The 13,323-nt window shown below is 36.9% G+C and overlaps 1 protein-coding gene across 2 annotated transcripts in view; it reads left to right on the top strand.

The window, feature by feature from the left end:
- Positions 1-13,323, top strand: part of GABRG2 (gamma-aminobutyric acid type A receptor subunit gamma2) — a 147,841-nt gene extending 134,518 nt beyond the window's left edge. For both annotated transcript variants that reach the window (XM_080399981.1, XM_080399980.1), the window contains one exon: positions 1-13,323. This exon is cut by the window's left edge and continues 42,977 nt beyond it. The gene's annotated coding sequence lies outside the window, so the exon portion shown is untranslated.

The raw sequence follows: 13,323 nt of genomic DNA, 5'->3' as shown, positions 1-13,323 counted from the left end.
TTCTGTAAGTCTTATGGTGTTTTTCATGCTTTTTTTCCTACTTCCATGACCTCTACTGGTATTTGCCTTGTATTGCACCACTTATTTAGCTTACTGAATCAACTGGCATGGTACAGATCATGGCAAACACACATTAGTTTTCTGTTATTGAGATTCCTTGTGTTAAAGGCTCCCCACACCACACATCCCCTACGCTCGAATTTTCATTCATAAGGTGGCGAAACCAACGGCACCTCTCTATTCTTTGTGCTAATTCTGTATTATCTATCCCTCATCTAATTGTTTAGTCATTTTAACCGTATAAGCACTACATATTAATAAAAATGAATCCTCCCACACATATCATCCTCACTTTTTTTACACTGGTGTAATGCAAAACTCTGATTTTGTTTTTCTTCAGGTTTCTCGGGAACTATCGATTATGCTCTGATCTCTCATTTCTTACTGCTCAGACTTGCTAAGCAAACACTAATGCTTCATATCCAGTGAAAGCCCACAGCCTTGCTATACTAGGCAGTAGGGAACCCTTGATGGTGTTTCATCAGTGGGTGAAGCAAAAAACCACTGATGAAACAGAAAAAAAAAAAAAAAGGGGGGGGGGGGGGCTCCTGAATGCAACAAAGAAATAATAGAGGCACTGTATGACCTTGAGAAAAAGCCAAATTAGAGATGTAGGTTCTTAGACCTGGCCAGAAAGTAATGTGAAGTAAAATAAAAAAAATTGAAAAATAATAAAAAACCCACAAACCATTGTTGTTGACTGTATGATTCCTGCTTGTAAAAAAGGCAACAACTGAATGATGTTCCTTTAAATTGTCTATAGGACAGATCAGCCATCTATTTACTCAGTCTTAAACATTGACACTTATGTAAGATTTTTCAACCTAACTGACAAGCAAAGAAATGGAGGGTGTACAGGGAGATAGATGGCAGATATGGAAGAAAAAGGAATGCTTAGGTTAGGGACAAAGGAGAAGTGATTCATTGCAGAAAAGTAAGATAAAAGAATAACACCAGATATGTATATACAGGCATAATATTCCCCAAATCAATTTTGATGGCTGAACTCTGTCTTGTTAAAGGCACAGGAAATTCTCTCAACACATTTCTGGAAGTGCAGTGCTAATGACCTAATTCCTATATATTGTTCTGTTTACATATTTTAATGTACAAAATCTACTGGTATAAAAACACTACAAAAGGCCACTGAATAAGATTTCAGGAACGGTAGACTCTGTTCTATTACCCATATACTTTAGATGAACTTCTTGGTGCTGTTCTTTACCCTTTATCATACCTACCCTTGTAATTTCCAGTTGCCTGTTTTCCACCTAAATTGCAAGGTTCAGAGGAACTGCACCTTCCATGTGGCTGCACCTCACCATGAAACACACTAAAATTTTCCATGAGCAAAATTTGAGGGAGCTAAAATACTTTTTTTAAATGAAAATGAAGTTTTGTTGTAAGGCTATCAGTTAGTTCCATCCACAAGTTGCAATTATCCATCCACATGCAATGCTATTTTTGCCCAGAGATTTTCTATAGGACCTCTTAAAACTCGCTTCATGCAAACCATTTCTAAAATGGATGATAGTGATATTGCCTTTTATTATTTAAACTTGATCTTGGCCTCAGATCTGCCTTGCCACTGACTCCTCAGTGTCTTGTCCAGCGGAATTTGGAGTATCTGAGGTGATATAAAATAGTAAGAATAATCAGCAGTTTCAGAATCAAGTACATCAAGTTTAAAGGAAGATACTAACAATCATTTCCTACAGCAAGAAAAACACAATCTCATTTGCAGGAACAGTTTAGCCATACTCTAAACGCAGTATGGAAAGAATAAGCACTATTTTAGTGCTTTAATGCCTAGGTTACAAAGCCAATTTTGCTTTCTTAACATAAATGATAGACACACCTGTATGTATTGCTGTATGACACAACAGGCTTTGGCATGTGAGCTTTCAGTCAGTGGAAATTAAAAGAAGAGATCTCAGTTATCATGCAACAAGCTAACACTAAAAGTTACACAAACAGAATTAACCCAATAATAACCACAGTACAAATACGGGCATTTTTAAGCATTCAGAAAACTACTTGAAAACAAACCAAAGTTGCTGGGTTTGGATCCTGGCTTAGATTAGCCTTTTTTCTTGCTTGAATTGCAACTGTGGAAATTTCTACTCTGTTCTGCCATATACACACACACACATCTGCTGTGTGTCTGCTAACATATGGTGTTTCACTAATTAATTGCTAGCTATCAGCCAGGCTCCTACTGTTCATATCAAATGTGAGTACCCTCCAGAATGTTTCACAATAATGATCATTTCACAGATTCACTGCAGTAGCCACTGTACGGTCAGAAAGCAGTTTTTCATGAGAGAAATGCAATAAGTATGTCATCATTTAAAATCTGGGTCTGTTGTTTTAATATTGCAGGTTCACTGTTACATAACACAAAACCATCAGGAAAAGTGCATACTAATAAATACCAGCAAATACAAAAGCTGTAGTAGTTCAACAACCTGGTTCCTTTGATGAAAGCCAAAGTATGGACAACACAACAATCAAGTCCAGCAAACTTTCAAGACAGCTTTTTAAAAGGGATATAGTTTAGTACTTGGATTCTTTCTTTTTCCTAGTAAATAATCTACTGAAAAGCCCACGTCTTTCTTATTATTAGACGTAAAAGTTATTTTCACACAAGATTTTAGTTACTGTACAATGTCAAGTGGCTCTTCCAGTTCTCAATGTGAAGTAGATTTGGTGCCGACAGTGTAACTCCCCAACCTCAGCTGTCAGTCACCTTCTACTCACGGGTTCATCTAACTGCACAGCAGTTCCAGAGTCACATAGCTGGGAACTCACATGACAGAGCACAAATCATATCCCAGCCAATGCATTTAGGTGTTCATGGCACTTGAAGGCAATTTAGCTTCTTCTGAATTGTGACCTTACAGGTAGTACTGTGTCCATACTAGTTGCCTAAGAAAGGGTCCATGCACATGTCCACGTATCTGCACACCCAGGCACATGCCCAGGGATCCACATGTGGCCAGCTATCTCCTTATATTCTGGTTTGTTTCAACATGAGATATCACGTAAACCTATAGCTTCATCAAGATTTAATTCAGCTTGGCATATAAGATTTTGCAGCTCTGTCTAACGTACAGAAGGATCAGGATTAACCTTCCTATACGCAAACATTTCAGACAATTGACAAAGTAGCCACTGACAAATAGAAAAAGAAAAGCAACATATCACCTTGATAAGAGTTATCGGAAGTAAGTCAAGAAGTACAAGGTACTAAAGTCTGTAAAGCTATTATTCTATCTAATACCAGAGATTAGTATGAAATAAAAGAAATAATTCACAAGTACTTCAAAAGAAAATGCATAAAAGCAAACAACAACAAAAAAAAACCACCAACACCCAAACCTGATAAGAAAGAATCTTCCTGCCCACATACTGTATCAATTCTTTGTACTGTTCAATCGTAGGAAGCGTGATATCCCAGACGTAAAGGACAATGAACAGTAGGAAGTCATGACCACAGTACTGACACATTACAGAACTGTAAAACTACGTGCTGTTGTAATCCAACCCAAAAAGATGCTGACACTGGCATTTGATGAAGTAATTAGTCACTGACTTTGGAGCCCAGAGCTGCATGAAACTTGCCAGTCACAGGGTCACTTTCCAAAAGTGAGAATGAATTCCAAAATTAAGCCTCCAAAACTGAAGGATTTTTGTTCCTAGGGAAATACCATAGTCTTCATGAAAAAAATTATTCAATTCTACTGTCTGGTCCTCAGTGTCTCACTGACATAGTTATAGGATAAAGTTAAATCATGAAAAAGACTTGGCAGTATTCTTTAATATAAAATATTTTTCATTGTGCAAAACAGTCTTTGTGTCTATATCTCATTATGACAAATTCTAGCTAAATATGAACTTTACCTACTTGCCATTGAAGGTTTTATTAATAGAAGCATTAACATGACTTTAATTGTAGCATCAAGGTTATAATTATGAATATTTTATGACTAAACAGTTTTCAGAGGGATAATACGATAACCAAAACTATTATTTAATGAAAAGTGGTGAATTACTGACAAGTAGGAGAACTGCCTTTGGAATTGGAATACAGTTACTGAATATAATTAGTAAGTTAAAATAGTCTCAAAGAAGCCTTGAGATTTGTATTGTTTTGCTTTAAATGATGTAAGCCTTTGGCAGCTAAGTAACAGAATATGCAGATAAGTGTGACACAAAGAACTGGCACCCTAAGAAAGGGCTTAAGACATGAACAGAGGTGCCCTTTAGACTGTAGGAAGGTGAGTGTGCTCTTTTCCAAAGATCACATTTACTTTGCGTCCAGCTGCATCAAAGACAGACATTAGGGAGGTTGAAGAAACAAAAGAGAAAAAAAAAAAAAAGAGAAACACCAGGCTATGGACACCAGGCAAATTCCCTGTGGTAAAACAAGCGATTATGTAAGGAATGAACAACAATGCTGACAACCAGATGAGCAAGTTCAGGCAAAATAGCCAGTAACAATGAACTGCAATTCTTCCCGTACCTGCTGAGTAAGGCTAGGGGTTTCAAAGGAGCCTTGGGGTCATACAGTTCAATGCAAACTCCCATTGCAAAACCCTTTTAAGCTGATCCATGAACCTAATTGGTCTTCAAATTTTAACATTGATATCCAGAATAGTCTGGTTGTTTGATCATAATCTGAGTCTGAGGATTAACACACCCATCTTGCCAGAATCTGCAAATCGTTCAACATATATTAGTTACATACCATTAATCCTACAGGACTAAAAATAAAATCAGCCACAACAGTTTTAGAAAGAAAATTCCCAAAAACTGTGTATGAAACCTGTTTCCTAGGACTCCAAGGTGGCCATTCTCTAAAAAAAACTGATTTTGAAAACTTAATGCTTGTTCCTGTTTTCTAGCTCCACCTATTGACGTGCCATGACAAAGTTCTATCTAAAATCCTTCCCAGCCTTTGACAAAGAGCGCTACCCTACCTTTAATGGCACAGTATGAGAAGCTGATACAAAACACATGAGAGACAACACAAGCTGAAAATAGATAAGCACTCCGTTTCTATAACTGGCTTGTTAACCCTCGATAATACGGAAGACCAGGATAAATGAGATTCTTCTGTTATAACCTCTATTACTTTCAGTCTACATTATATTAATTGAGAAAGATAAAGGCCTCTTTTCATTTGTTTACGCTGCTTTAACTCCTCACCAGATAATACTATTAAGCTATTACTGTGTTCAAGGGTTTGGGGTTTTTTTACAGCAGGCCATTTCCTCCAAGGAATCAGTCATTATTTATGTGTATTCCATAAAATAAGCTCTTCCCAAATAGGTGCCTGTGCCCGGTAAGTTGTGTTCAAGACGTTACAGCTCCCTAGCAATCCTATTGGAGTCTACTAAAAGAACAATATGGAGCCCATTAAAATAGCAATCTGTACTTTTAGTGCAATTGACTCTGTAGGTAAGCCAACTCACACACGACAACCAAAAGCATATAATTAGTAATGATTAAAAAGCAGCAAAAAGATCCAGTAATAGCTGTAATATTTATATGTATATGCCACTTCTAACCCCTCACACATCCTGTTCACCCAAATGAACATAATTAGAATGCAGACAAGCATGCACACAGAATAAAAATGCTCACTAAAATAGAAGAATATAGGTCTTCCTACAACACTGGGCATCACAACATCATGGAAAGACACAAAAGCATATATAGTTAAAGCACAGCTCTGATACCATGGTTTTCTTTCAACAGAGCAAGGTTTTTGTGTTAACAGTGTCTCAGTCTACAGAAATTAGAATAACATTATAAAGCATTCCAGCTTAGTCCAAAAAAAATTGAAATAGCAAGGATTTTGCTCAGTCTGCAAGAATGTCTGGTGGTTGTTGATTATTATTCTCACCATTGCCATTTTGCGTGCATCAGCTACATTATGAGTTTTCTTCTACTAGATTTTAGCTTAAATCTCAGGAGCAGGAGTACACCGGCAGATCCACACAGGTCTTCAAGAGGATTTTTGCAGGTCTTCAGGATCAAACACGAAGGATTTTTAGCCTTCTACCCATACAAGGTGTTACCTTCCTTAACATCACAGATTTTAGCAACTCTCAGCATATTTACATATGCAAATCAGTAAGCATAAGGGCAGCATTTTGATATAGCTTAATCAGAATGTACTTTGGTGTTTTCCTTAGTTACGAAAACCAGTAATATCTCACACTTAAAGCGGAATTTATTCCTCCTTATCCTAGCCATAAACTATCTCAAATCTCCTGTTTTCAGAGGTTTTCAACTTGGGATGAAGCTCTTTCCCTGCTTGACTTTATACTTGAGTCTGCCGTTCCTAAAAGCCCAACTTCTACCTGTCTCTTAGGCAGGACTGAGACTATAATGGTAGTTATGCTGGGTAATTTATTTAAAATACACAGTTCTGAAGTTTAAGACATAAGTGTCTTAACTGTCCTTGTGACCAAAAGTCTAAGACAATTCATAAATAATAAAAAGCCACTATATCTTCTAAATATAATATTTTTTTTCTGTACTAAGTTATCTCCCATCCATTCTCTATTAACATACATGCTTTCAGAGTACTGGCATAACATGAGCAAAAAATGACAAGTGCGAATGTTTTGATTGCAGGTCAGTAAGTGCTGCAATGCACTTTCCGTGGCAGTCAGAGTTTTTAATTTGTTGTAATACATTTCCAGAGCTCAACTGAAAATCTGAGAGAGACTCCAGATCTGAAAGCTCCATGCCCAGAAGTTCATCAATATCTTCTGCAAGTAGTGAAGGAAGCCTCTGTTGGATTTGCTGCAGTTGAACAAAACTTGCAGAAAACAAAAGCTGGAGTGAAATGTGATGATTAACTTCTTTGTACCTCATTTTTTCCTGGCAGTTATATCATCTTACTCTTACACCTCAAATTTCAGCAGAAATGCACATCATGTCAATGACAAATAACTTCCTTTAGTTTTTATGTGACATTTTACAGGTACTGAAGGGACACAATATTACAAATTATACAAAGTGATAGGAAGAGAGCTCAAAAGACTGAAGTTGTAAGGGAAATAAGATAAAAAAAGTGTGAACACAGCATATGACAACTCAGAAAACACAGAAAACTGAAAGAAAAAAAATCAAGAGTATGAAAGATGGAAAGAAAACCCATAACCCTCAGCTCATACGAAGCTTCCTGATGTATCTGTTGCTGAAGACAAAAAGCCCTGGGAAGCACAGTGCTAAAGCAATACTGCCTGGTTATTCTACTAGGCAAACGGATTCATACCTGAACACAAGCAAAAGGAAGTTATTGTGGGCGTTTTTCAAACCACCTCTTCATATTTTTTTTTTCCCCCAAGGTTCCTGGCTTTCTACTGGTCTCAGGGATTGGGGTCATCATCAGATCCAGTTTAAACAAAATTCCATATTAGAGCCCAATAAAATTTGTTTCCAATTATAATTGCCAGGTCAGATTCAGTAAGTGGATTTTCTCCACTTTTAAACAGTTGTAGCTATATCCCAATATATTTAATCCAGAAGCCACCATGCCCACATCAAAAAAATACCATTTATTTTATTAGTCCAATGTGCAGACTGCATTTTGTACAGTTTCAGTGAGCCTGCTGGGAAATGGAATAGCATAGCTCACATATAGTGCATATTTGTGAACACTGCAGAGCAGAGCAGAGGCTCTAAGTACCCAAGAGCAGCTGAGACTGTTGGCATAAGAGATGATCACATACATATGGGGAAAGCTAAAAGCAAAAAGGCGTTGCCAAAAGCACAAGGCACTCTTGAAAGGTACATAATCTGAAAGGAACTCTGCTTCAAAACTACATTAGGCAAATCCAGACAAGTCATTAAGAAAGGGAGGGAAGAACAGAGTTCATCAGAAATATTGTCCATGATACTACTATTTTACATAGATCAATTTTCAACTGGAAGATTGAAGTGAAACATTTTAAATGAGGCTAAAATGTCTGTATTTTTGCAAAAAGGTGGTTTCATTTTCTTAGTTTTAAAAGGAATTATTATAACATTTGCCCAAATTATTTCTACATTTTCTCACCTTTTCTTCATGTGTTTGGATTTTACTTTCACTACTGGAAAAATAAGGAAGGAGGGACTTTATTTGTTTGAAAAATAAACAACCAACCAATGTCATTCGTTAGTCATATCAAATCACGTAGAAATAGCTTGACTTCTATTCACAGCTTGATTTGGGGTATTATAACTTCATTAGTCACTTCTAAGGATAAGAACTAATACCTCTTTGTGAGACAACATTAATTTCAATCAAAACTGTAGAATGTTACTGCGTATAGAAAAAAGCCCAATGCTCACTCACTTTTTAATGTCACCTCAGCTCCAAGACAGAATGTGACTATTGTCTCCAAAGATGAAATATCTAATGACTTGATGAAAATTGACAAATATGACTAGATAAGACAACAGTTCAAGATGTGAGGGACTTCGTATCATTAGTCATTTTATCAAACAGCAGCAAGATACTTTTTCCATAATACCTAACGACATTCAATATTAGCTAAAAGATTATTCTCAATATTTGTATATTGAACTCTAGCTACTACTTTTACCAGTCACGTGGGGAACAATGAATGAGAGAAAGCTGAATAAGGCTGAACCCTGAGAAGTGCCGATGCCTTCTGTGAGTCACCAAGTGGCAGAACTGGGTCAAAAGTTTCATTTTTGTTTTTCTCAAGGAATGAAAAACCATTCTGAACTGCAAGACAGTACAGCAGTTCAAAGTAACCATATATTGAAAAGTTAAATGAGGATAAAGGAAGACTTGAGTTAGCAAATGTTCTTACATTTGTCTTCTACATCAAATTCTTGTGGGAGAAAAGTGACAGAGCAGTTTCATGTGAAGAGCAATTTTTAAGCAGGCTACTACCTCCAGCTGTGATGACAGACTTCTACAAATTGCAGGATTCTTTTGGAGTTGTAACTAGTCTCCAATTAGATTTCAGTTGTTCTGTAAAGGAAGCCAAATCCACACATTCCTCAATAAAAGACTACACAGCTCTATATCCGCAGGTCCATATGCTTTATCCTCAAGGTTTCATAGCCATCTTTCCCTGGTTGCATTTTGAATTATCTTCATGATGACTGCAAACATATGAATACTCTTCATCCAATTGTCATAAATTGTTTATATTACAATTTTATTAAACATTTTCACCTTAGTAGGTTTTCTAATTGAAGGATAGGTTAGAAACAGGAATTATTGATAAGTAGTGTCTACTCCCTATGATCCTGCCTTAAAAATGAAACAAACAATATCCTGTTAAAGTCCTTTTCCCTGCGTAGTTTTATGTGGTGAAATCCTTGATTTCTCTGCCTTCTGGAGAATCTGAGCCAAACCCATACCTTTATGGGAAGCTTGAATTACTGTGGGTTTTTTTCTGTGTAATGTCCCTTCATGCCTCTAATTCCTCTTCTATTCAAAAAAGCAAAGCTCATACTTTCCATCAATGAACTCCCACTTGGTAATTAATGATTCCTCTCATTCCGTACCCTTACCCTCTCTGAAAAAAAGACAACAAAGCCTGCAAAGGAACAGGAAACAATATATGAAGTAGATTCAAGAACACTTTCATTCTTCATTCCCACTGTGGCCAGCTTTCTCATTCATCTCACCTTCACACTCTTATTTTATAAGCTACTACAGAAAACATTTGTTTTTAAAAAAACTTTTTGCTAGAAGCAACACCTGCTGATTCAAAGCTACCCTGCAGAAATCAATGCATTTTTGTTCATATGCATGGGTTCCCATTGATAAAAGTAGTAAAATTCAGCTCTATCTTGCTCTTCTCATTCTCACTGTCCTGTTTTAGTAAATAGACGGCGTGGTTTGACCCTGGCCAGCAACCAAGCACCATGCAGCTGCTCACTCACTCCTTACCACACAGAGGGATGGGGAGGAGAACTGGAATGTAAAATTCAAGGGTTGAGATAAGAACAATGTAATAGGTAACGCAAAAGCTGTGCACACACGCAAAACAGAACAAAGGATTCATTCACTACTTCCCATGGGCAGGTGGCTGTTCAGCCATCCCCAGGAAAGCAGGGCTCCATCATGTCTAACAGTTACTTGGGAAGACAAATGTCATAATGCCAAATGTCCCCCCCTTCCTTCTTCTTCCCCCAGTTTATACACTCACCATGATGTCATATGGTATAGAATACCTCTTTGGCTAGTTCAGGTCACCTGTCCTGGCTGTGTCCCCTCCCAACTTGTTGTGCCCCTCCAGCGCTCTTGCTGGCAGGGCCTAAGAAATCAAAAAGCCTTTGACTTAGTATGAACATCACCCAGCACCAACTGAATCCATCAGTGTGTTTATCAATGTTGTTCTCACACCAAACTCAAAGCACAGCATTGCACCAGCTACTAAGAAGAAAATTAACTCTATCCCAGCTGAAACTAGGACAATGGAAAAAGAGTTACAAATAGATTACCTATTGAAAAAACAATTGGATGAAGTATCTTGGAAGTGGGGGTTGCACTATGTTTGGCACTATATCAAAAAAGGGTTTCCCATCAGGAGAAGGGATGTAACGTTAGTTTGTAATGAAGCATGTGAATGCTGCCACAAGGTTGTCTTACACTAGCCTAACCTGAATTTATTCAGTTCATCATCTAATCATAACACCAGAGCAGTGTAAAATGGACTTCACACACCTAAATATTTCTGGATTTGTTTTTTTGTTGTTGTTTTATTGGGGGGGGGTGTTTTTTAAATAAAGAATTTCACAATTCTAGTGGCAGAGTGCTATGAAACCTAGATCATAACATACACATAGCTGTAACTTCTCTCTACAAAAACAACCTCTGCAAAACAGTTTGGGACAGAAAAAAGGATATTAGCATTGCATACAAAATTACTACAGAGTTTTTTTAGAACTAGGTCACTTCTAAGTGAACCATGTGTAATATTCCAAGCCAGCACATTTTTTGGAATTTAAACTGCTGTCATCTTATCTCAATAAGTATAAATTAAGGAAGACAAGCTGGCAGAGGGTGAGAACTTAATCATATTTTTTAGCTATTTTCAATTGCCAATAAAAACTCATATCTGAAATCAAACTTTTAGAAGTTAAGCTTACAGCTGGTATGTCACTGAAGTGACCTGAATATGCCATCATGATCTTTCCTCATCCCAGGAGGCCAGTAAATGTTATGCCGAAACAAGGAAGGAGACTGTCTTTTTTCACACAGTTTGTTCCCCATAATTAACTTCAGTGGACCCAGTGACACTAAAGGCCTGAATTAAGCTTTCAAAAGTGCCACCACAGCAGCAGCAGGGGTCAAGAGTTCTTGGCTAGAAGCTCTGCCTGAAGACTAGAGCAGAGCCAAAGGAAAACGTGGCTGTGAATGAGCTTTCTAAAGTTGTTTTAAGAGACTTGTACCAATCTATAGAAAGACCTTGAATATACAGAAAGTGCGGTTTGGAATTATGAGTTTACCCATGGCCACAGTTATGCTTCTGGCTTCAGTAGTTTGGCCATTCTATGCAATTCATACTGTGCTATTAATGGTGTCAAGTTTGAAGGGAGAGACCTAAACATAGTGTGTATAATGTTCTATTAGAATTTTATATTAAGTTACTTTAAGGGAGTAAAAAAAAAAAGGCAGGTTTGCAGAAAAGAATGCAAACATTGGAAAGCTGGCACTCATTAACTAATGTTTCTAATATGATTTTTCAACTGAAAGTAAGGATTATACAGGTAGCTCCTGTGTTTGTATACTTACGAATAAAGCTTTAGAAAGATTTGTCAGAGGCACATACCATTGCCTAAGTAGCTTTTTTTCCCCCAGATGAGGAAGAGGTTTAATCAGTATGTGTTCCTCTGTTGTGTAAACAATGAAGAGAGAGAACATCACCTGGTTATCTAGTCCCTTCTTTTTCACATTCAACAATCTAGGGAAAGTATCCCACCAGCACCCTTATACTTTCTTATATCAGAAGCTGTGATTCTACCTTGCCTGTAACTGCAGATGTTTCTTTTTCCTTCTGCCCCTTACCTGTGTCACCATTTTAAATTCAGTGTGTAATGTAGCTATGTTATTACCAGTCCTAGTTAGGTAAATCGTGTACTCTCCACTGGATATGAGATCCTATAGTAAAATATCTTGTCTTCAAGCATCATTTTCCCTAAACAACTATCAAAACTTGAGTCCTAAGTTTGTATTTAAACACAGATTCATTGTCTGGCAAAAAGCAAGAAGAAAGTTCTCCTTGTTTTCCCTTCTCCACGATGTTTCATATTCTGTGCTACAAAACCTGGAATAAACAGTGTTATTTTGGCATAGACGAGAATGCTAGAAATTGTAAATGTTTGGGGAAAATATTACATAAATTAGTATTGAATTTGGTTTGAATTCACCTTAAGTTCTATATCGTCTGTTTCAAGTCACATACACTCAATAAATAGCATCTCAAACCACCCACAAACTCAAGGTCAAGCTCTGGCCGACCAGAGCAAAGCAATAAAAATAATCACGTCTCTTCCAGGTGACAGCCTGCCAAATCTTATTTATTCATATAGTCTTGGCACCTACTAGATTTATGAACATCAAGCTTGTCTGAGCACAAGAAAATCAGAGTAGAACCACGAAGAAGAGTACCAGAGTTGCTTTTCCAAGGTTATTATAACCAGTACTCGGCTAACAGTCTTCACAAAATGAGTTTCTGTCTGACCAGTTGGTACATAAAAACCCAAACGCCCATTGTTAACCAACTGCTAAACAATAGTTAAACAAAAAGAAACAAACAACAAACACAAAACCCCCAAACCAAAACAAACAAACAAACAGAGTTTAAGAAAGCTGAGAATATTTGTTTGCACAAAATAGCTCATCTGGTCATTTTCTCAAATGTTTGGGTTTTTTTCCAGTAAAATAGCTAAAGATTACTGTTCAGCTAGGAAGAATGAACTGTAAGTGAATGAATTTAAATATGAATACATTTACAAGGAATAAATTCCATAACAGTCTTTACAGTGAAGTTATACCTAGGAAAGTTATTTAAATACAAAATTGTTTCTTCATTGAAAGAAAACTTTAATGACAACAGAGCTCAACAATGATAGAAATAATAATTCAGAATAAAGATTTACTTGGATTCAGTTTTGTCCTTGCAGAATATAAAAGACCACAAGGACTGTGAATGAAAAGGGAAAGTCTTAATAATTATACCTCTGTATGACAGCAACCACCACTTCTTCCAAAAA

The sequence above is a fragment of the Falco punctatus genome, assembly GCF_963210335.1.
Source record: "Falco punctatus genome assembly, chromosome: 8".
NCBI classification, from domain to species: domain Eukaryota; kingdom Metazoa; phylum Chordata; class Aves; order Falconiformes; family Falconidae; genus Falco; species Falco punctatus.
The sequence above is the reverse complement of the archived record's forward strand: the minus strand, read 5'-3'. Positions and strand labels throughout refer to the sequence as shown.